Source organism: Schistocerca americana, chromosome 3 (assembly GCF_021461395.2).
Source record: "Schistocerca americana isolate TAMUIC-IGC-003095 chromosome 3, iqSchAmer2.1, whole genome shotgun sequence".
NCBI classification, from domain to species: Eukaryota; Metazoa; Arthropoda; class Insecta; order Orthoptera; family Acrididae; genus Schistocerca; species Schistocerca americana.
Genome location: NC_060121.1, coordinates 783,334,330 through 783,358,555, shown reverse-complemented (window position 1 = coordinate 783,358,555; position 24,226 = coordinate 783,334,330).

Genomic DNA, 24,226 nt, shown 5'->3' with positions numbered 1-24,226 from the left:
AGGAGGAAGCGGTAACACCAAAGCAGCAATCATCTGTCGCAATAAGAGAAATGCTGAAAGCATGGGAATAGGTTCCATCATACATTGAGAATCAGCAACACAATAAAGCAGTGGATACGGACGCTACAAATTTGACGATAATGCTATGTCGCATTTTCGCCAAGTGTTGAAGCGTTGGCAGAAACAAATGACAATAGATAACTTTCTAGTAAAAAGTATTAGTTATGTATCGTGAATAATAAAGTATGTAATACTATATGCATAATTTTCTTTGAATAAATGGCACGAATAAGATAAAACTTTCAGTACTTTTCCTGCACGAACACATTATCGTATTATAAATTAATTTATATGGGATATGAGTAAGGTTCTGGAGCGAATTATGCTATCTATGCAAGGTTCCATTGTATTTAGTCACTCAATCACTGAAACCTAACGATCACTTTTGCACCACTCCAGAATGCATGTGCTCAATAGGACAGGGCAACTCTTATGGAGTTTTTTAATAATACGTAAAATTGATAAGTTACACTGTCCGATCAAAGGTATTCGGACGCATATTTGTGGACACCAGTTTTGGAGTGTGTAGCTTCATGACGACTTCAACTCTTCTAGAGACACTTTCAAAGAGGTGTCTGAATGTCCGAGGAATGGCAGCCCATTTCTTCTCAAGAGCCAAAACCAGAGGAGGTAGTCTGGTGTCTGGAGTGAGATCGTCGTCCTAACTCATCACAAATGTGTTCTTCCTCCTCGGTTGAGGTCGGGACTCTGCGCAGGTCAGTCCATTTCAGGGATGTTACTATCCACAAACCACTGCATCACATATGCTGCTTTATGAGAGGGCGCATTGTCGCGTTGATACAAACGATCTCTGTCTGCGAACTGTTCCTCTGCTGTACACAGTACACAATGCAGTAAAATGTGTTCGTATCCTGTCGCATTTAGAGTCTTCTTAAGTGAAGTGTGTGTGAAATCTTATGGGACTTAACTGCTGAGGTCATCAGTCCCTAAGCTTACACACTACTTAACCTAAATTATCCTAAGGACAAACACACACACACACACCCTTGCCCGAGGGAGGACTCGAACCTCCGCCGAGACCAGCCGCACAGTCCATGACTGCAGCGCCTTAGACCGCTCGGCTAATCCCGCGCGGCTCTTAAGTGAAGTAAGTCGATTACACCCCAACCATTAAAAAAAAGCCATACGATAACACCACCTCCTCTATACTCCACTGTTAGCACTCCATATGATGACAGGTAGCGTTCTCCAGGCATTGGCCAAACCCAAAGCCGTCCATCGGATTGCCACAGGGTGTAACGCGAGCTATCACTTCGAATCACTTGTGTAGAGTCATCCACTGCACAGCGACGTCGCTCATTACAGCAGCTCAAGCGTCACTTATTGCCTATAGTGGGGTTTATGACGAACAGCTCGATCATTATAACCCACTCCTTTTAACTCCCTACACACATTGTTCTAGCTGGACTTCTGGTTGCACTTTGGAACTCACAAGTGATTCCTTCCGCTGATTTAATGCAATTGCGTACGATCAACCTCACTATGCTCGACGGTCCCTATCGGTCAGTACCAGGGGCCTCCCTGGTGTTGGTTTAGCCACGGTTGGTTCTTCGCGTTTCAGTTTCAAAATCACATCACCAACAGTCGACTAAGGTAGCTCCAGCCGGCCCGGTTGACCGTGCGGTCTAACGCACGGCTTTCCGGGCGGGAAGGGGCGCCTGTTCCCCGGCACGAATCCGCCCGGCGGAGTTGTGTCGAGGTCCGGTGAACCGGCCAGTCTGTGGATGGTTTTTAGGCGGTTTTCCATGTGCCTCGGCGAAGGTGGGCTGGTTCCTCTTATTCCGCCTCAGTTACACTATGTCGGCGATTGCTGTGCAAACAAGTTCTCCACGTACGCGTACACCACCATTACTCTACCACGCAAACATAGGGGTTACACTCGTCTGGTGCGAGACGTTCCCTGGGGGGTCCACCGGAGGCCGAACCGCACAATAACGCTGGGTTCGGTGTGGGGCGGCGGAGGGGTGAAGTGGACTGCGGTAGTCGTCGTGGGGTTGCGGACCACTGCGACTGCGGCAGGAACGGTGCCTCTCCATCGTTTCTAGGTCCCCGATTAACATATAATACAATACAATACAATGTAGTTCCAGAGGAGTCGCTGGTGGATTTTTTAATCAGATGACGTCCAATGACTAATCCACTTTCGAAGTCACGAGCTGTCCTGACCGACCCGTTCTGCTATTAACTGCTTCTCAACTGACGGCACAGTACTCCCCGCCTTCTTTTGTACTGTCTGGTCCACCTCGTGTAGCACCTAGTGGTCACTTCCACATTACCTTAGTGTCTGGAGACTCTTGACCATATGGTATATGTAAAGATCACGAAACCTTCCAAAGTCTCACCCTCTCAGGTGATTAATTGTACGTAATGGTCCCATATTGTTTGGATCAACAGCAGTAAAGTATTGTAAAGTAAAAGCCGTAAAAGCTGTAAGGTATTGTATAAATTACATTTTAACCATCAGCTGATTAGTTGTCCCATTAGTCATCTACTGGTTTCGGATGTTAACCATCAACCAGGATGTAGGGTACAAAAGATTAATTAAAAGCATCGCATCTTCCTTTGAAGCTGAACAATATCGAAACTATCCAGTGAAATTGTACAGACACCTGACATAATTTGTCTTAGAATACTGACAGTCATATCTCATGTGAAACAGACGTCACAGGCAAAACAAGATGATTACTGATCCTGGATAACCGAAACCAGTAGGTGATTAATGGGACAAATAAACACCTGATGGTTAAAATGCATTTTATAAAAAAAATATTGTATTATCGATGTACAGTATCTTCTGTTTTGAAATTTTAGGTACAGTATTTTTCAAATAAATTGTAGTTTCTGTGAGTGCTGCTGATGTGTTGGTAAATGTGCCAACACCTTGTAGATAGAGGAGGCCTAAATGCACGCTATTTACTGCAGACGAGCGTGAATTCTGGAACAGGATAAGTAGTGAAAGCTAATAAGAAAAGTATGCAGCTCCTCGAATACTTAACTTTTATTTATCCTTGTTGTATACATCGTTCTTCTTGTTGAGACATTTCATACGATAACTATCAAACTATGTAAGGCTAATGGCGCCTTGCTAGGTCGTAGCCATGGACTTAGCTGAAGGCTATTCTAACTGTCTCTCGGCAAATGAGAGAAAAGCTTCGTCAGTGTAGTCGCTAGCAAAGTCGTCGTACAACTGGGGCGAGTGCTATCCCGTATCTCGAGACCTGCCTTGTGGTGGCGCTCGGTCTGCGATCACACAGTGGCGACACGCGGGTCCGACATGTACTAAATGGACCGCGGCCGATTTAAGCTACCACCTAGCAAGTGTGGTGTCTGGCGGTGACACCACAGCTGCAACGTGAATAAAAAATTACTGCTTCTGGTATGACCAGTCCCGACATGACGTACCTAATAAACATCATTATACGAAATGCAATCAGGAAGTACCTTTTCTTAACTGTTTTGCAATTACTTTCGTTCTTTCCAAGTTTTGTAAACAATAATACGCAAAAAAATTGATAAACTTTGACCTGGAAGATAAAAGGCAATGTTAAAGGGATAACGATTAAAATCCAATCTACTTGAAAAGTATGGAATGGGGTTACAAGAAAATAAAGCAGAAATACTCGTAATTACAACTGCAGACAGCACTAGATAACATTTAGAAATCCATTATATATTTTAAAACCGCAGATGACTCTTCCTTAATAAAAAAAATGTTTTTAACAATACTTCGAATCTCGACACTATACTGTAATAGGATGGCCGAAATGCTGCTGGTTTAACGGTGTAAACTTTTTCCTTTTTTTCAGGCCTAAATTTTTTCGAGGACAGCGACATCACTGGAAAGGTGTTAGCATATTTGTACTGCTGAGAGGGAAAAAAAAAGCCATTACGACACCACGGAAGATGTGTGTGATCGTTCTTATTACCCCGTTAGTGAAACACAGGGATTCATCTGTCTGTGAACTAGTAATGAACTTAATGCGAGTGCTGAACCGTTACAAGTATATGTAATGATTGTAATATTGACAACTGCCATCGGAGACCAAAGTCCAAACAACGGACATTCTTAAAAGCACGCGCCTATCACATTGTGGCATACACCACTTGAGCCGTCATCATACTCAGGTACTGAGAAAACAAAGTTCGCATTAAAAAACGAACAATGCTTTTCACAGGATATGAATTTGTCAGAGATGGTCTACGTGCAAAAACACCAACAGAAAATCAGCCCAAGCCGTAAGGCTTCCACGCCAGCTGGCAAAGCATGCAATAAACACGTCCAGAAATAGATACAGTCTCAGCTTCTACACGCAAGTTGCAAGTTGACGCTAGTAGTTACGAGCCCAGCAGTAGCGATGACTCGGGCAAAATGTGGACCGTGCTCTGAATATCAAGGTCGGTGGCCACTTTCGATATATTGTTTACACCACTTGTTGTCTGACAATAATGGTCTGAACGTTTGGTGTGTTGCCATTACCCCGTGAATATTTGAAGAACGATCTCGTCTGCAAAGTGGAACAAGTAATAATAAAGCAAATAATGTGCGACTATGGCGCTTTGTTTTTACTTTACATGTCCGCAGTGTTTGCTCAAGTGTAAGTTGGTGCTTATGTCCTCCATTTGCTTTTCACACTGAATGGACCATCTTCGAACCCGACAGGAGAAGGGGTGACGCCAGTCAGTGGTGGGAAATAGCCAACGGCAAACCGCACACAGTAAAACACTTACTGTTCCCATCTAGACCTTCCGTAGAGCAAACCCATACTGCCAGATCTTCGGAGAGTTGGAGTTAGATGCCAGAGATCGTCATAATTAAGTTTGTATCTCTTCACTTGACATTAAAGTAAGGAAAGATACAGATTTTTTTCCTCTTTCTTACATCATATCGTAGTACACATATAAATATATAAACTCTAGTCACATTAATGTAACCACCTTTCAAAAGCCTGAATAACCACCTCTTGGAGCACGGGACGCTCCGAGACGTGCAGGAAGGGTACCGACAGCCATATGCAGCAGTGCCCACTCCAGTGCTGCGCCAGCTGTGCAAGGTTTCTCGGATGAGGATAGATGACGTAAACAGCCCGACTTAGGTGGTCCCACAGATTCTCGATTAGATTTAAATTTGGGGAATTCGGTGGCCAGGGCGTACGGTTTGAAATTAATGTAGTGCGGCTAGGGCCTCCCGTTAGGTAGACCGTTCGCCCGGTGCAGGTCTTTCTAATTGACGTCACTTCGGCGACCTGCGCGTCGATGGGATGAAATGGTGCTCTTCGCACTACTCATGTACACTGCAAACTCTGATGTACCATCGTTTCAAGGGGGAAAAAGACTGCTTGTAAGGGTGAATTTGGTCCCCAAGAACAGGTGCATACTTGTATTGAGTAAGTGTCCTCCATGCCACACAAACTTTCCCAAACCATAGGTCAGGAAAATTAGAGAGATCTTTAGAGAAAAGAGAACCACTTGTATGAATATCAAGAGTTCAGATGGAAACCCAGTTCTAAGCAAAGAAGGGAAAGCAGAAAGGTGGAAGGAGTATATAGGAGGTCTATACAAGGGCGACGTACTTCAGGACAATATTATGGAAATGGAAGAGGATGTAGATGAAGATGAAATGGGAAATACGATACTGCGTGAAGAATTTGACAGAGCACTGAAAGATCTGAGTCGAAACAAGGCCCCGGGAGAAGACAACATTCCATTTGAACCACTGACAGTCTTGGGAAAGCCAGTCCTAGCAAAACTCTACCATCTGGTGAGCAAGATGTAGAAGACAGGCGAAATTCCCTCAGACCTCAAGAGGAATATAATAAAAAAGTTCCTGGCAGATAAAACATCCATGGAGACTCGAACTCGGTCGGGCACACAGTTTTAATCTGCCAGGAAGTTTCATATCAGCGCACACTCCGCTGCAGAGTGAAAATCTCAACTGGAAGAATATAATAATTCCAATCACAAAAAAAGCAGGTTTTGACAGATGTGAAAATTACCGAACTATCAGTTTTATGTCACGGATGCAAAATACTAACTCTAATTCTTTACAGGCGAATGGAAAAACTGGTAGAAGCCGACCTCGGGGAAGATCAGTTTGGATTCCGTAGAAATCTTCGAACACGTGAGGCAATACTGACCCTACGACTTATCTTAGAAGCTAGATTAAGGAAGGGCAAACCTACGTTTCTAGCATTTGCAGACTTGGAGAAAGCTTTTGACAATGTTGACTGGAATACTCTCTTTCAAATTCTGAAGGTGGCAGGGGTAAAACACAGGGAGCGAAAGGCCATTTACAATTTGTACAGAAAGCAGATGGCAGTTATAAGAGCCGAGGGACATGAAAGGGAAGCAGTGGTTGGGAAGGGAGTGAGACAGGGTTGTAGCCTCTCCCCGATGTTATTCAATCTGTATACTGAGCAAGCAGTGAAGGAAACAAAAGAAAGATTCGGAGTAGGTATTAAAATCCATGGAGAAGAAAAAAAAAACTTTGAGGTTCGTCGATGACATTGTAATTCTGTCAGAGACAGCAAAGGACTTGCAAGAGCAGTTGAACGGAATGGATAGTGTCTTGAAAGGAGGATGTAAGATGAACATCAACAAAAGCAAAACGAGGATAATGGAATGTAGTCGAATTAAATCGGGTGATGCTGAGGGTATTACATTAAGAAATGAGACACTTAAATTAGTAAAGGAATTTTGCTATTTGGGGAGCAAAATAACTGACGATGGTCCAAGTAGAGAGGATATAAAATGTAGACTGGCAATGCCAATGGCAAGGAAAGCGTTTCTGTAGAGGAGAAATTTTTTAACTTCGAGTATAGATTTGTCAGGAAGTCGTTTCTGAAAGTATTTGTATGTAGTGTAGCCTTGTAGGAAAGTGAAACATGGACGATAAACAGTTTGGACAAGAAGAGAAGAGAAGCTTTTAAAATGTGATTCTACAGAAGAATGCGGGTGATTAGATGGGCCGATCACATAACTAATGAGGAGGTATTGAATAGAATTGGGGAGAAGCAGGGTTTGTAGCACAACTTCACTAGAAGAACGGATCGTGTGGTAGGACATGTCCTGAGGCATCAGGGGATGACAAATTTAGCATTGTAGGGTACCGTGGAGGGTAAAAGACGTAAGGGAGACAACGAGATGAATACACTAAGCAGATTCAGAAGGATGTAGGTTGCAGTAAGTACTGGGAGATGAAGAAGCTTGCACAGGAGAGAGTAGCATGGAGAGCTGCAACAAACCAGTCTCAGGACTGAAAACAACAACAACAGGTCTCCCTTCGTCGCCATGGACCGTCTCGACGATGGTTGCAAGGTGTCTGCTTTCAGGCGTTTCACGCCGATGGAGCGTAAAACGTGATTCATCTCATAAGGCCAGCTGTCGCCACTCAGTGGATGTCTAGTTTCGGTACTGGCGTACTAATTCCAGTCTTCATCTCCGATGTACAACAATCACTGTCGGCACGGTTGTGAACCAGGCGCCTGCCGTGGAGGGCTGTACGCACCAACTTTCGCTGAACGGTCGTTGAGGAGACACTATTGGTAGGCCCTTGATTCATCTGCGTGCTCGCTTACTCAAAAGTTACACATCTATTCGTCTGTACACATCTCTGTATCCATCGTTCACCCCTGTCATGGCCCATGGTGCACTCTGTCTAGCTGCCAGTGAAAGGGTCCTGTAGTCCCCATTCATTATCATTTTATTTTCTTTCCAGTGATGCAGAACTCTCTGGCATACGTGAGTGAATGAATGTGGGTATGTTTCATTTTGCTATACGGTGGTTTAGTCTGCTGCAGAGAATCGGCGGTAGTCGTACAGAATGGCCAACCCTTGTAGTTTTAAGGTAGGCAAAGAGGTTTGCTCCCCTTATGTGAAAGTTACCGATGTTATGTTGGTGGCGGAAGCCTCATCTCTGGGTTTTCCTGGGCACGGGGTCGCGTGGGAGACGTTGGAGTGTGTGTGACAGCCAGTCTGCTTCCAGCGCTCCGAGGGTATGCAGCTCGCTTCGAAGGAGGATGCGTTGGTTTAACCTCGTGGCGCGTTGTCTCGTAGCGAGAGGGGAACTTCTAGCTTTTGGTTTCGTGTCTCGTCTTACAAAGATTGTCTAGTCTTGTCGCAGCAAAGAATGCGAGGCTTTTGCAAACTTCCAGTTTGATTCCCAATGCAGACTTTGATCCGTAAGAAGAACGTAACACAAAGAGGTTGCATCTATAAGAATTGCGCCCTCGGTTCAGTGTGAATGTTTTTCTGCCTGCAACTGCGTCTGTATACGTTCTAATCTTTCCTGAATCTCAATAATTTTGCCTCTTGGCGAATTTTCTTTGTCTCATTTACCTTATGTCCGTTGGAAACCATCCTCCTGCTTTAATATAAGTTTGTTGGTCCACTGCCATTACCCTTTGTATATTCGCATGTGCTTTCTGTAAAATGTTAATTGTTCGCGACTGCGTGGTTTACTGTTGTTAAAACTTGGCCACGGCAAGTAGAAATTGTCTCCGCAAACCACGTGAGCATACGAGTGTGTTGTGAATCGTGTACCGTTTCACAAGAAATTGTACTTACTTACCAGGCAACAACAGTTGTATAGATGCATTACCTCAATGTTTTAGCGAATCAATAATTTTGCCGACAATCTTATCCTGTGTACCGATGTTACGTCTCTGCTACCTACGCAGTTTATAGTTTCCTTGTTAGCCCATCCATGGCGTTTCCATTCGCACAGGTCCAATGATTAGTGTTCCCTTCTTATTTAAAACAAATATTTTAGAATAGATATTATTTTCAGAAGTGTTGCTGCAAGCTGCTATTATGCACAGTGTCCACGCACTTTTTACTTTATTTTAATATTTGATTCACGGGAACAATGCCTGGATCATAATAATAATTACATCGCATTCTTTGTGAGTGACTTAGCAATGAATGATCTTTTATGATTTTTCTTATGAACAAATTAATTAACTTTCCGACTCACCCCAACTTCTTATTTGTCGATGTGGCTAGAGTTGGTGGCGACCCAATCTTTTACGTTGATTTCAATGTCAGATATCATTTTCTTATTCAAAGCGCGCGCTGCTCCTCCAGCCATAATGATACATTCAAAGTGCGCTTCACGCACCTTACACATAGCAACCTTTTATACACGCTACTTATACCAGTTTTGGATAGCACAATTTTGGCATGCAGGTATACTTGAACCACGGCGGCAAGCGAACAGTTTGCAAACTTAGCTCTTTCGGAAATTCTTCTGCCCTTGGTCCGAGAGCCAATTATCAAGCCATTTCGGACGTCAGATAAATTGGTCCGTTTCCGTATTACGACTTCGACTGCACTGCTTTCCACGCCGCGGACACTCTTCATGTGTCCTCCACTGCTAGTGCTGCCACCTACCGTCAATGAAAGGGTACTGCACGTTGACGTCGAACATAGGCGGTGGCCACATAAATGTGACTAGACTGGGTACGTACGGGACAAGTTTCATTCAATTTTGTAAATAGTAGCAGCACGTAAAATGCCGGTTGGGTCAATCCGTGCGATACAGCATACCTTTTATGTAAAAAACGACTGGAAATTACCCATGTTCTTCAGCAACATTCAATGCAAAATTTTACAGAATTAAAGTTTACTGATGCTGCAGATATTACACACTGTAGAAGTTTCGCGTAGTTGTAGAGCCTAAGTTTTAATTGTGTAAAATCTGGGTCTACACAGGTGGGCTACGTGAATTATGCGCAAATTCTGGGATTCACATAGACCGCGACGTGTGTGTCGTGTCAGTATATTGCAGTTGTGATTTACTAAACTGGCAAGCTGGCATCAACCAAAAGTTCTATTTGAACACCACAGGAGTTAGTGGGCATGGACCTACTGGAGATACCATGCCGTTGTCCTACCCCGACTTTCGAAGGGACTCAGCCATCCAGCTAAAGGGGAGACGTGCAGTTTAACGTGGTCTAACATTGCCAGAGGTGATAGGAGCGTCAAGTGACAGGTACAAATCCAAGGTTTGTTGCTTTGTGGTGTTCACATCTACCAGCGCCTGCCTTCTTTGGAATTGGAATTATTACATTCTTCTTCCAGTCTGAGCTTACTTTCCTTGTTTCATTATTTTGCAGGTAAATAGTTTTCTCTTGGCTGGCTCTCCAAGGGTTCACTTACTTTGATGGTCGGTCATGGTTTATGTTCTTCTGGTTTATTTTGTTTATCAAATGTCATATGTGCACGTGTAGGTAGACGAAGGTTATTAATTAACGTGGGTATGATTAATAAGGATCTCAACAATGCTACAGGAATGTCTAATTTCGATTCAGGCCTTCCAGTGCTTTGTCAAATTCTTCTCGCAGTATCGTATCTCCCACCTCATTTTCAACTTCTTTCCCTTCCTCTTTCTATAAGATTGTTTTCGTGTTCGTTTCTTTTGAGTGGCCCTTCTAAAAATCCCATCTACCTTATAGTCTTCTCTTCCTTGTTTAACACTCGTTTGGCATCTAAGATCCTACATTAAAAAGATATTTAACTAAGCGAGCAAAAAATACTGTCATTTTTCAATGTTTAAATGAATTCATTAGCGCGAGACGTCACGGAAATTACCTGAGGGCGAGCAGCAAAGCACAAGCGGTGTCGGTCTTCTTTCGGCAGCTTGTTGTCCTTGGAGGCTTCCACATTTTGCGAGTGGTTTTGTATCGGCAGGTACGCTTGGCGGTCGAGGGAGTCTAAGCGGCGAAGAAGCCACGTCAGTTAAATACTGTAACTTTTCGTTGGACTTTTGAATAATTTTGGTTGAGCGCAAGCTGATAAACCTTTCACTGAGAATAGTTGACGGTGGTTTTCGGTAATTGCATTTGAGCGCCCTTACGACTTTAGTGCGTGATTTATGGGTGTTAAACAGAGAGGTTATCGGTGGTGCTCAACTTCAACTTCATTTGTAGGACGGAAAAATTTAGCCGAGAAATTTAATCATGAAATATATTCGCAATTGTGAATACTTTACCATAATACATATACAACTTACTGAACACATATGAAAATTTGTGCCGGACCAAGACCTGAACCCTGATTTCTCCCTTATAGAGGGCAGACGCCCTAACCGTTTGGCTATCCGAGCATGCTTCGAGAACGGACCCAAATCTGCATTATATCCCACTGTCTGCTTTCCTTAGTGCTCGGACAATTATCTCATTCTCACACAGGCAGAGACCTATTTTATTTTTCTCAATATGTTGCCTTGGCTTTGAAGTGCTAGTGAAGTGTCCGTATAGCTTGATGCAATGTTCCTTCTGATATGCATGCAGACATTGTACTAATGTACTTCATGCCAAAGCCAAGGCAACCTGAGGGAGGAAACTAAATAAGTCTCTTCTTGTGCGGGAATCACATGATTGTGCGAGCACTATGTGAAGCAGACACAGGAACATTAGACTATTAAAGGGAGCTTCAAAGACAAAAACTGTGAGGCAAGATGAAGATTGGAAAACATACAACAAATAATGGGAGATCCTGAAAATCCTCCTCCGGGATAATGAGTTTCACTTAGGCAGGGAAGTCACGGCGGGCTGTATCAAACCAATCAGAAGAGTCATGACCCCTGCCCCCCCTCCCTCCCCCCCCCCCAAAAAAAACAAAGAAAAAAACTAATGTTGTCAGTGGGTGGAAACAAAACTCCAGTGGGCTGGCCTGCAGCGTTTCCATTACTGATGCCTTCTACCAGTTCAGATTCAGGGGACCTAGAGATCACGAAAAGTTACAGAAAAAATGCTTCGTGCACAATGGCGCTCCTGTTCATTGCATACCACTTCCCCCCGTGTGCCTTGAAGTACATTATGTTACTGATGGAAGCAGGACAATTCCTTGGCTTCGATACTCTCTGACTTATACCTATTAGATTTACTTCTGTGGTGTTATGAAAAGTGAAAAAAAATGTGGTTCAAATGGCTCTGAGCACTATGGGACTTAACATCTGTGGTCATCAGTCCCCTAGAACTTAACCTAAGGACATCACACACATCCATTATGACAAGTGAACTGTAAACGCAACACCTGTCCATAAAGCGGATTTTCTTCTTGCGCAAGTTGTTGCAGCTTTAGAGACGACACGTTTTATTTGGCCAGGTGTTTTCGGGCTCAGTGCGGTGGCAAGCTGAATCTGTATTCTGACTGGAGGAGGACACTTCGAACATTTACTCGACGTGTTACGAATCAGTTGCAAAGTGCAGCAAAAGACACATGTAATAAAGACAAACTATACCTCGGAATCTAAGCCCTTAAAAAACCATGTTGATTTAAATTTTAAATTTTTACACTAGTACTACATCTACATCTACATTGATACTCCGCAAGCCACCCAACGGTGTGTGGCGGAGGGCACTTTACGTGCCACTGTCATTACCTCCCTTTCCTGTTCCAGTCGCGTATGGTTCGCGGGAAGAACGACTGTCTGAAAGCCTCCGTGCGCGCTCTAATCTCTCTAATTTTACATTCGTGATCTCCTCGGGAAGTATAAGTAGGGGGAAGCAATATATTCGATACCTCATCCAGAAACGCATTCTCTCGAAACCTGGCGAGCAAGCTACACCGCGATGCAGAGCGCCTCTCTTGCAGAGTCTGCCACTTGAGCTTATTAAACATCTCCGTAACGCTATCACGGTTACCAAATAACCCAGTGACGAAACGCGCCGCTCTTCTTTGGATCTTCTCTATCTCCTCCGTCAACCCGACCTGGTACGGATCCCACACTGATGAGCAATACTCAAGTATAGGTCGAACGAGTGTTTTGTAAGCCACCTCCTTTGTTGATGGACTACATTTTCTAAGCACTCTCCCAATGAATCTCAACCTGGTACCCGCCTTACCAACAATTAGTTTTATATGATCATTCCACTTCAAATCGTTCCGTACGCATACTCCCAGATATTTTACAGAAGTAACTGCTACCAGTGTTTGTTCCGCTATCATATAATCATACAATAAAGGATCCTTCTTTCTATGTATTCGCAATACATTACATTTGTCTATGTTAAGGGTCAGTTGCCACTCCCTGCACCAAGTGCCTATCCGCTGCAGATCTTCCTGTATTTCGCTACAATTTTCTAATGCAGCAACTTCTCTGTATACTACAGCATCATCCGCGAAAAGCCGCATGTAACTTCCGACACTATCTACTAAGTCATTTATATATATTGTGAAAAGCAATGGTCCCATAACACTCCCCTGTGGCACTCTGTTAACTGTTGCCCATTATTTTCAGTGTGTTACGTAGCCTCTTCAAGAAACTCAACATTATTCGTGAATTGAATCCTACTACGTGGGTGACAGTCGGTGAAAATGGCAACGCTATCGGGGACAGGGAAACCGCTGTTGCGAGGTGGAAACATTACTGTAAAAGTTGTATTCTGGAACTAACAACAGTACTGACAGTCAAGCAGCTGAGCAGCTTACATCGGAACCCACAATCTTATGCAGAAAAACAGCGAACTCAATTCAATAGCTGAAGAACTATAAATCTCCTGGTCTGGACTCTATATCTGGGGAGACGATCAAAGAAATAGGGCAGGAAGGTGTTGATGTGCTGAATTCATTGTGCATAAGAATTTGGGAAACTGCGGAGTGCCCAGAAGACTGGTTGAAGTCTCTCTTCATCTTCCTACACAAGAAAGGGTTAATTAGGAACTGCTCTCATTCATCAGTACGAATTTTTTTGTCCGCTCAATGTTATTACAAGTAGTGTGTAGAATTTAGCATCAGAATTACCAAGTGGGAACCCTCAAGCTTTTACTGATACTCGAGCAGCAGCGCGACATGTAACAGACGGAGGTTAACGAGTAGCTTAGACACAGTGAGTCATTAAAGTTAGCATGACCAACAAGAAACTGGTAAAACTGTCATCTCCAGAACCTTGAAACACTGAACGGGTACAAAATAGATACAATATTGTAGAACATATTTAGGGTTTAGTTTTTCGTTTTTATTTGGAAGAGAGTTTATTTCAGTTCTATTTCATTTCTTATTATCGAAGATATTACGAAATATTAAACTTTTTTCTGCTATAAATAACTCTGGGGTGACTACAGTCTGAATTGTGTATGGGGACACTTGAGTCCTACACGACTTCACGAGAGTAGATCTTGATGAAACAGCGATACGTAAATTAAATGTGAATAAATTTATATAAAAATAAATAGTGCAACACAATAACCGAAGACGTAGGAACCTATGACCGCAACATCAGTGACATGTGGAACCATTCCAGTCGCACAAGTAAAAACCCTGGTTGTAACAATTTGTAGAGATATGGAAATAATGTAATAATCACATAGGCTCAATCGTATGTGTAGTAGGTAGTAGACTTCACACGAGTGGTAGAATAATGGGAAAATAGTATTGGGTGACTTAGGAAAAAAATACAGATTTCAATTGTTTATTACAGACAAACTATGAAAGACAGAAACACATTGCGCTTGTCACTGCATTCAGACTTTCGTGTTCGCACAAACACTATACCATGCACTCAACATGAGTACCATGCGCAGCTCGAGCAACATCGAACGGTAGTCCATTTCATTTCCTACACGAATCAAAAGGACCCTGTTTATTGAATCAACAGTTAGATTTCTCAGCTCTTTAAGGGTAACTGTCATAGGTGGGACAAAGTCTCTGTCTTTTATGTACCCCACAGAAAAAATGGCAAGGTGACCTGGTACGTCGAAATTAAATTGACAAGATCTTGTTGTCCACATCTTCCAGTCCAAGATTGTTTGATGGTAGTGTTAAGATAACGTCGCACATAAAGGATAAAGGTTGAAATGAGGCGGTGCGCCGTCATGAATAAAAATGAAGTCATTGGAATGTTCGTGAAGGAGGAAACAACCAAATCTGCAACATGCTCAGATACGATATTCCTGTCAGTTTGCTCCGCAAAAAGGAAAGGTCCATAAACTTTGTGAACAGAGACGGCACAACACACATTCAGTTCCGATGAATTATTCATGTTCGACGACAATGTCAGGATTTTGTGATCCCCAAATTCTTAAATTTACCGCAGAATGCACGTTGCACTTGCACAATGGATTGACTTCGCGCAAGTTCCAAACACCCAAAATGATTTCTCTTGTGGTGTACTCACTGTGTTATTACAAGTGAACAACAACGCAGCTGTGTCAAAACTTTGAACCTTCCTCTATCCACTGTGTTTTATAGTTTGTCAGCAAAAAACATCTGAACTGCGTTCTTCCTTTTTGAATCACGTGGTATAATCAGTCTGCAAAGAAGATTGGTTAAAACCACCGGTCCGCCCCCACCTAAAACTCTTGCTCTAGTGTGTGGAAACTATACCAGATAGACACAGCAGCCGGCCGTTGTGGCCGTGCGGTTCTAGGCGCTTCAGTCTGGAACCACGTGACCGCTACGGTCGCAGGTTCGAATCCTGCCTCTGGCATGGGTGTGTGTGATGTTCTTAGCTTAGTTCGGTTTAAGTAGTTCTAAGTTCTAGGGGACTGATGACCTCAGTAGTTAAGTCCCATAGTGCTCAGACATTTGAACCATTTTTAGACACAGCACAAATAAAGGCCAGCACGAATGGTTCCAGCTTGCTTTGACCCAGCAGAGCGCGGAAGTGACATGAGTGCCAACTATGCCACAAAAACCTACTTACAAAGTTTCCAGTAACTGCCATTAAGTGAAGAATTTGGGAATAAACTACAAACCTACATGCGTCTCATCCACAAGGTCACGTACATAAGTTTAGGGTGGGGATTGTACGATGGTAGTTCGCCAAGCGGTGGTAGCCAAAAACCTATGGCAGTATAGCACATCTGCCTAATAAACATGAAACCTGGGTTCAAGTCCTAGTAATGGCACAGATTATAAATTTTTGCTTTAGCTTTTATCCTTATCGAAGATAAAGTTGAGTCATATGTTTCCAGGGAAATGTAATTCCATCAGAGCATAAGTTTAGACTCAATGCAGAGCAGGCAGAGTTATTTAAGCATTCATTCTTCCAATACCCTGCACTTGAGCTGAACAGGAGAAAACCTAAATACAGGGACAGCGATAAAGTTTTAACTATATTTGCGAAAAGTCAGGTGGCCACGAAAATTGACGTCAATACTAGACTTTCTCGACACACTCACCCTTCAACGCGACCCATGTTTTCTCGTTAAAGGATGACTTGAGGCTTCGGTTGTAGACATCTGAGTTCTCGACGTTCGGGAAACGTTCGAAAATCACGTCAGCGTCATTATGGAAATGGATGCCATGCAGTGATTTCTACAGCCGAGGAAAGAGGAACTAGCCGTGTCACAAGAATAGAGGGCACGAAGTAAAATATTATAGTCCAAAAAGCAGCACTTGTCGCTGTGTCCTGAACAGAATGAACTGGGGCGCTGTCGTGAAGTAAAACCACGGTCTTGGACATCTTCTTGCGACACTTCGTCTTGACAGCCTCCTGTAACTCCGTCTGGAGATTTCGGTAGTATGCTCCTAAGACGGTTTCTCCCTCCACGAGCATATTCTGTTAAGCATCACATCATGGCAACCCAAACGGCTCTAAGTAACATCATGAGGCTTCGCCTTCTTCGGCGGTGATGAATCCACATATAAAATGTAGCAAAAATGTTGGAGAATGAGACACGTTTAGGCACGGCACACATTTTCTCGGGAACCATTCTTCACAGTGCGCTACTGACAATGGAAGATAGGTGCTGCCATGTACTAAGTGCTCTCAAAAACTTCACGGCACCAGCTGAGTGAACGTCTTAGTGCGAAGAACTGTCTTGGGAGCATATCTCTTAGAACTGAGAATAAATATGTGCTCGTTTACAGGAGAATATCCTACTTTACTTGGTGCATTTGTGTAATTTGAAACCCTGAAAGTTACACTACTGGCCATTAAAATTACTACACCACGAAGATGTGCTACAGACGCGAAATTTAACCGACAGGAAGAAGATCCTGTGATATGCAAATGATTAGCTTTTCAAAGATTCACACAAGGTTGGCGCCGGTGGCGACACCTACAACGTGCTGACATGAGAATAGTTTCCAACCGATTTCTCATACACAAACAGCAGTTGACCGACGTTGCCTGGTGAAACGTTGTGATGCCTCGTGTAAGGAGGAGAAATGCATACCATCACGTTTCCGACTTTGCTTGAAGGTCGGAGTCTAGCCTATCGCGATTGCGGTTTATCGTATCGCGACATTGCTGCTCGCGTTGATCGAGATCCAATGACTGTTAGCAGAATATGGAATCGTGGGTTCAGGAGGGTAATACGGAACGCTGTGCTGGATACCAACGGCCTCGTATTACTAGCAGTCGAGATGACAGGCATCTTGTCCGCATGGCTGTAACGGTCCGTGCAGCCACGTCTCGATCACTGAGTCAACAGATGGGGACGTTTGCAAGACGACAACCATCTGCACGAACAGTTCGACTATCAGCTCGTAGACTATGGCTGCGGTTACCCTTGATGCTGCATCACAGACAGGAGCGCCTGCGATGGTGTACTCAACGACGAACCTGGGTGCACGAATGGCAAAACGTCATTTTTTCGGATGAATCCAGGTTCTGTTTACAGCATCATGATGGTCGCATCCGTGTTTGGCGACATCGCGGTGAACGCACATTGAAAGCGTGTATTCGTCATCGCCATACTGGCGTATCATCCTGCGTGATTGTATGGGGTGACATTGGTTACACGTCTCGGTCACCTATTGTTCGCATTGACGTAACTTTGAACAGTGGACGTTACATTTCAGATGTGTTACGACCCATGGCTCTACCCTTCATTCGATCCCTGCCAAACCCTACATTTCAGCAGGATAATGCACGACCGCATGTTGCAGGTCCTGTACGGGCCTTTCTGGATACAGAAAATGTTCGACTGCTGCCCTCGCCAGCACATTCTCCAGATCTCTCACCAACTGAAAACGTCTAGTCAATGGTGGCCGTGCAACTGGCTCGTTACAATAGGCCAGTCATTACTCTTGATGAACTGTGGTATCGTGTTGAAGCTACATGGGCAGCTGTACCTGTACACGCCATCCAAGCTCTGTTTGACTCAATGCCCAGGCGTATCAAGGCCGTTATTACGGCCAGACGTGGTTGTTGTGGGTACTGATTTCTCAGGATCTATGTACCCAAATTGCGTGAAAATGTAATCACATGTCAGTTCTAGTATAATATATTTGTCCAATGACTACCCGTTTATCATCTGCATTTCTTCTTGGTGTAGCAATTTTAATGGCCAGTAGTGTAGCTTGCATTTATCGCGAATCCCTCGCCCAGCGCAAAGTCCCAAGCGATTGGGAAAAAAAGCGCAAGTGAGTCCTGTATATAATAATAACAATAAAAGAACGGACCCGCTGTGTTAAAGACCAATATCACTAAATTTGGTTTGTTGCAGAATCCTTGAACATATTCTCATTCGAACATAATAAATTTTCTTGAGATCGAGAAGCTTATGTCAACGAAACATCAAGGTTTTAAAAGTAACGCCCGTGCGAAACTCAGCCTGCCCTTTTCTCACATACTATACTGCGAACAGATTCCATATTTCTAGATTTCCGGAAAGCATTTGACACGGTGCCCCGTTGTAGGCTGTTAATGAAGATATGAGCATATGGAATAGGTTCGCAGATATGTGAGTGGTTCGAAGACTTCTTAAGTAATAGAACGCAGTATATTGTCCTCGACGGCCAGTGTTAATCAAAGACAAAGGTATCATTAAGAGTGCCCCACGGGATATTAGGACTGATGTTTTCTCCACATACACAAATCTGCGGTTTTGCTGATGATGCTGTGGCGTACGGTAAGGGTCTCGAATTCGGGTGACTGTAGGATGATAAAAGATGACTTCGACAAAGTTTTTAGTTGGTGTGATGAATGGCAGCTAATTCTAAATGTAGAAAATGTAGGCTACTGCGGTCGAGTAGCAAAAACAAACCCGTAATCATTCCATGTAGGCTTTCACGGCCGGCGTCTGTATCAATAAACTCTTCCGGGCTAAGTTGCCGTGGTCGATCTGTAGAACTTCTTCTCCCTGACGTTTCGTTCTCAACTACGGAGAACATCTTCCGAGGTGAGTCGACTCACCTCGGAAGATGTTCTCCGTAGTTGAGAACGAAACGTCAGGGAGAAGAAGTTCTACAGATCGACCACGGCAACTTAGCCCGGAAGAGTTTATTGATAATAAACAAACCCGTAATGTTCGGATACAGCATTAGTAGTGTTCTTTTAACAAAGTCGCGTCGTTTAAATATCTTGGCGTAACGTTGCTAAGAGATATGAAATGGAACGAGCGTGTTGTGAGGGCTGTGGTAGGAAAGGCGAATGGTCGACTTCGGTTTATGGGAGAATTTTAGGAAAGTGGGGGTTCATCCGTAAAGGCGGAATCCAAGAAACCTGCACCCAGTGAAATTTGATCCCAGCCAGAAATCTATGAAATCTGCGCCAAATACCTGTCCTCTTTGTGTCGCGGCTTACCTGCGCCTGGATCGTCTTAATTGGTCTACACCACCTGCTCCCCAGACACGGCCGAACTGCACCCCGGTACACTTCCTCTGCCACAATAGCCGACTTTCTGAACAGACAGCCTTAATAGATAGTACCGCTCTAGCTTTCGTAGAATTGACATTGTGCGACTTGGGTACTTCTGTCAAAATAGCTCCGATAGGGAAGCTTCAAAGACCATTTGCGGAAGCCGTGTTACCACTGTGAAGGTTATTCTTACACGGTAAAATGAACGAAAGAAGACGGGACTGTGATGTCGCGCTGTTCTACACAGAAAACAAACCAATGCCGAAGAATGTTTACAGCCAAGGATTGGGCAGTACGTTTTTCACTGGACCATCAATGTGGGGCTCCGGATGACGCTTCGTAGGAAGTAAGGAAGATTTTGAACCAGCCAAAGAAGTGGGCACGAGAGGAAGAGACTTCTATTTCCAAAATATATTGAGAGGAGCTGGGTTGCCTGCATAATCGAGAGTATGATTTTGTCACTGAAACGCCAGAGCAGCAAGCAGCGATGAGAACTTTAAACTATAAGAGAGCAAAATCGCGGGGTAGTGAGATTCACAGTCAAGAGATGAAATTGATCTCAAACCAGAGTTACTAACTATGAATGATGGCAGCAGTTTTCTGTTGAGCGACAACAAATTAGGAGAAAGTATTACTGTTTTTAGCGGAAGAGCAGGGAGAGAAGCTCTAAGAAGCAAACAAGATTTTTTTCTGGATGGTATTATTCACGCCGACTTCAAGAGTAGAAATAATGGGACAAGAATCTATCCTGTTGCCTTTGCGTTATGGCGGAATAAAAGAAAACGGACCTTCATCCGTCTTTTTCGAAATTTGGTGGAAAATATTCGAGAATGGAGACCTGCAAACGTGATCGTAGATCTCGAATCAGCAGCGATTTCTGCGATTGATGTTGCACTAGTACATGGATGTTACGTCCACATGAAAAAGTCTCTCGGGAGAAAAGTGCAAGATCTAGAACTTAGTCATGACTGGATAGGTATATGATGGCTCGAGATACATTTACAGGCACGGGATACCCCAGGCTTTTTGAGTTTTTTGACTACTTTCTTGATACATAGTTTGGAAAATGAAGAAAACCCTAAAAACCTTCGGAACTGCTACAAACTGAGCCATCTAACGACCAACGCTGTAGAAGGCTGGCTTCACAAAATTAACAACGTGCTTGGTAAACCACATCCTAAAATCAATGACGTAATTAGGTTAATTAGGTGCGTGAAAAGAGAAACTAAAAAATTCAGCGTGCCTGTTAATGAGAGCAGAGTATGGAAGGTAAACAAGAAACAAAAAGTCTACATGAAGAGGGATGAAAGGTCGGAAGGCAGGGAAGAGGATGGTGGGATACAGGCTTGCTTGAAAGCTATCTCCTACCTGCAAAAACATGCCTAAGATGTACATAGACAGAAAAATGTACAAAATGTAAACAGCAACCTACATATAATTAAAAAAAACACAGTTTAACTATTAAGGCAGCAGAACAAATAGCCGAAGATCTCCTACGTGACAGGGGACTAGCACGTAGCTTGGAATTTCTTCCTTCATTTTCGGCTGCAAATTTTGAAATTGCCTCATCAGTATCGGTGTGCTTACCTATCTCATTTTTATTGATTAACTGCTGAATTAGTCATACTTGACTCATATAATTCGTAATTAGATTTGTGAAAAAGAAAAGAATTCACTTACATAACGCTATTGCAACACACCAAATTTAGAAAAAAAAAACTCTTAGCGCCAAAATAAAGTTGGGGACAGTTTCGGAAAAAATCGTAGCGTCCAAATAAAGTTGGGAACAGTTTCAGAAAAAATATTAGTCGCGAAATTTGACCAAGGATAGCGTCTTCAAGAAACTCATGGTAACTGTCAACAGATTTTTGTGTAATCGTGAGAAGCTTCGTTTCGGAAGTTTTAATCAAATGAGTAGGTTTTGCAACGTGAATCAATTGCTTGGAGAAAGCTGTCGATGCACTCTTAACATTGACCTTCTCAGTTCGCAACGTTCTGTATGGTATGGTTTGAAAATGCGAGCTCGGAAACCTCTGGGTAGCGTCTCACAGCTCTTATACCTACCGGGCAAGGGGATTAGTGGACCCTTCCTCGACCCTTACTGGGCGCAAATTTCAGGGTGCGCATTTTTCAGTACACAGTAAAGGGAAGCACATATAAGCCATTGGTCTGACCTGTTTTTGAGTATTGCTCGGGAGTCTGGGATCCGTACCAGGTCGGATGAAAGGATGACATCGAAATAATTCACAGGCGTGCTGCTAGATACGTTACCGGTAGGTTCGAATGACACATAGTGGCATGGAGATGCTTGGGGAACTCAAATGCGAATCCTTGGAGGAAAGGTGACGTTCTTTTCCAGAACGAGTATTGAGAAAATTTAGAGAACCAGCATCTGAAGCTAACTGCCGAAAGACTTTACCATCGCCAACATACACTGCACGTAAGGGCCAAAAAGGTAAGATACGAGAAATCAGGGGTCATGCGGAGGCATACAGCACTCTTTTTTCCGTCGCTGTATTTCCGAGCGGAACAGGAAACAAAATGACCAGTAGTGGTACAGGATAGCCTTCGCCACGCGCTGTACGGTGGCTTGCGGAGTACCTATGTAGACGTAGATGCAGATCTAAAAAAACGTTTTACAATCTATACCCAGAGGGGTTAGGGAAGCGATAGAGCTAAGACGACGCTCAAGTGAGATCAGGTTCCTAGAACCCAATCCATCAGTTTGGATGATGATGATGAACCGACATGTACCCAAATACTTTTGACGTGGATCTAAATACACCAGTTGACGACGGCGCAGCAGTCAAAACGAGTTCGTAGCGAACAATAATATTTAGTTTTCGGACGACAATCCTAGTGCAACAATGATTTTTCAACTTTTAACACATTCTTGTCAGCAACGTGAAGAAAGTGACCTACAAGTCTGCATTGTCCACTTTGTTCCTTCGTTTCGGCGCGCAGTGATACATTCAGGACTCCCCCAAGTCGACTAGGCCCCTCAAGACGTCATCAGGATTGGAGCGAAAAGGCTGGAACATTCCCGCTGCTGCCTCGGGTCGGCAAGATTTTCGAACGGATGCCTTATTTTCGCTTCTTCCGCTATCGCCTGGGTTGTGATACGCCGGTCGTCCAGCACTGCAGCCTCCAGTTCTTTCGATTCCCGATTCTGCACAGAGAGACGGTCTGCGACGTCATTCGCCGTCATTCAGACTTCATCAACAGCTCTCTACATTACGCAGACACGGTGTTCACGCGATGGCGCTTTGTTGAGTGCACTCACACCAAGTCAGCACCGATTGTTGCAGCGTTGTTCCCCTTAAAATGCAGAAAACGAATTGCCGCGAGATACTGCGTTTCATGCACATCTACATGGATACTCTGCAAATCACATTTAAGTGCCTGGCAGAGGGGTTCATCGAACCACCTTCACAATTCTCTATTATTCCAATCTCGTATAGCGTGCGGAAAGGATGAACGCCTATATCTTTCCGTACGAGCTCTGATTTCCCTTATTTTATCGTGGTGATCGTTCCTCCCTATGTAAGTCGGTGTCAACAAAATATTTTCGCATTCGGAGGAGAAAGTTGGTGATTGGAATTTCGTGAGCAGATTCCGTCGAAACGAAAAACGCCTTTTAATGATTTCCAGCCCAAATCCTGTATCATTTCAGTGACACTCTCCCCCAATTTCGCGATAATACAAAACGTGCTGCCTTTCTTTAAACTTTTTCGATGTACTTCGTCAGTCTTAATCTGGTAAGGATCCCACACCGCGCAGCAGTATTCTAAAAGAGGACGGACAAGCTTAGTGTAGGCAGTCTCCTTAGTAGGTCTGTTACATTTTCTAAGTGTCCTGCCAATAAAACGCAGCCTTTGGTTAGCCTTCTCCGCAACATTTTCTATGTGTTATTTCCAATTTAAGTTGTTCGTAACTGTAATACCTAAGTATTTAGTTGTATTTAAAGCTTTTAGATTAGACTGATTTATCGTGTAACCGAAGTTAGAGTTCTTTTTAGCACTCACGTGGATGATCTCACGCTTTCCGTTATTTAGGGTCAACTGCCACTTTTCGCACCATTCAGATATTTTTTCTAAATCGTTTTGCAGTTTGTTTTGATCTTCTGATGACTTTATTAGTCGATAAACCACAGCGTCATCTGCAAACAACCGAAGACGGCTGCTCAGATTGTCTCTCAAATCGTTTATATACTTAAGGAACAGCAAAGCGCCTATGACACTACCTTGGGGAACGCCTGAAATCACTTTTGTTTTACTCGATGACTTTCCGTCAATTACTACGAACTGTGACCTCACTGACAGGAAATCGCAAATCCAGTCACACAACTGAGACGATATTCCATAAGCACGCAACTTTACTACGAGCCGCTTGTGTGGTACAGTGTCAAAAGCCTTCCGGAAATCCAGGAATACGGAATCGATCTGAAATCCCTTGTCAATAGCACTCAGCACTTCATATGAATAAAGAGCTAGTTGTGTTTCACGGGAACGATGTTTTCTAAACCCATGTTGACTGTATGTCAATAGACCATTTTCTTAGAGGTAATTCATAATGTTCGAACACAATATATGTTCTAGAATCCTGCTGCATATCGAC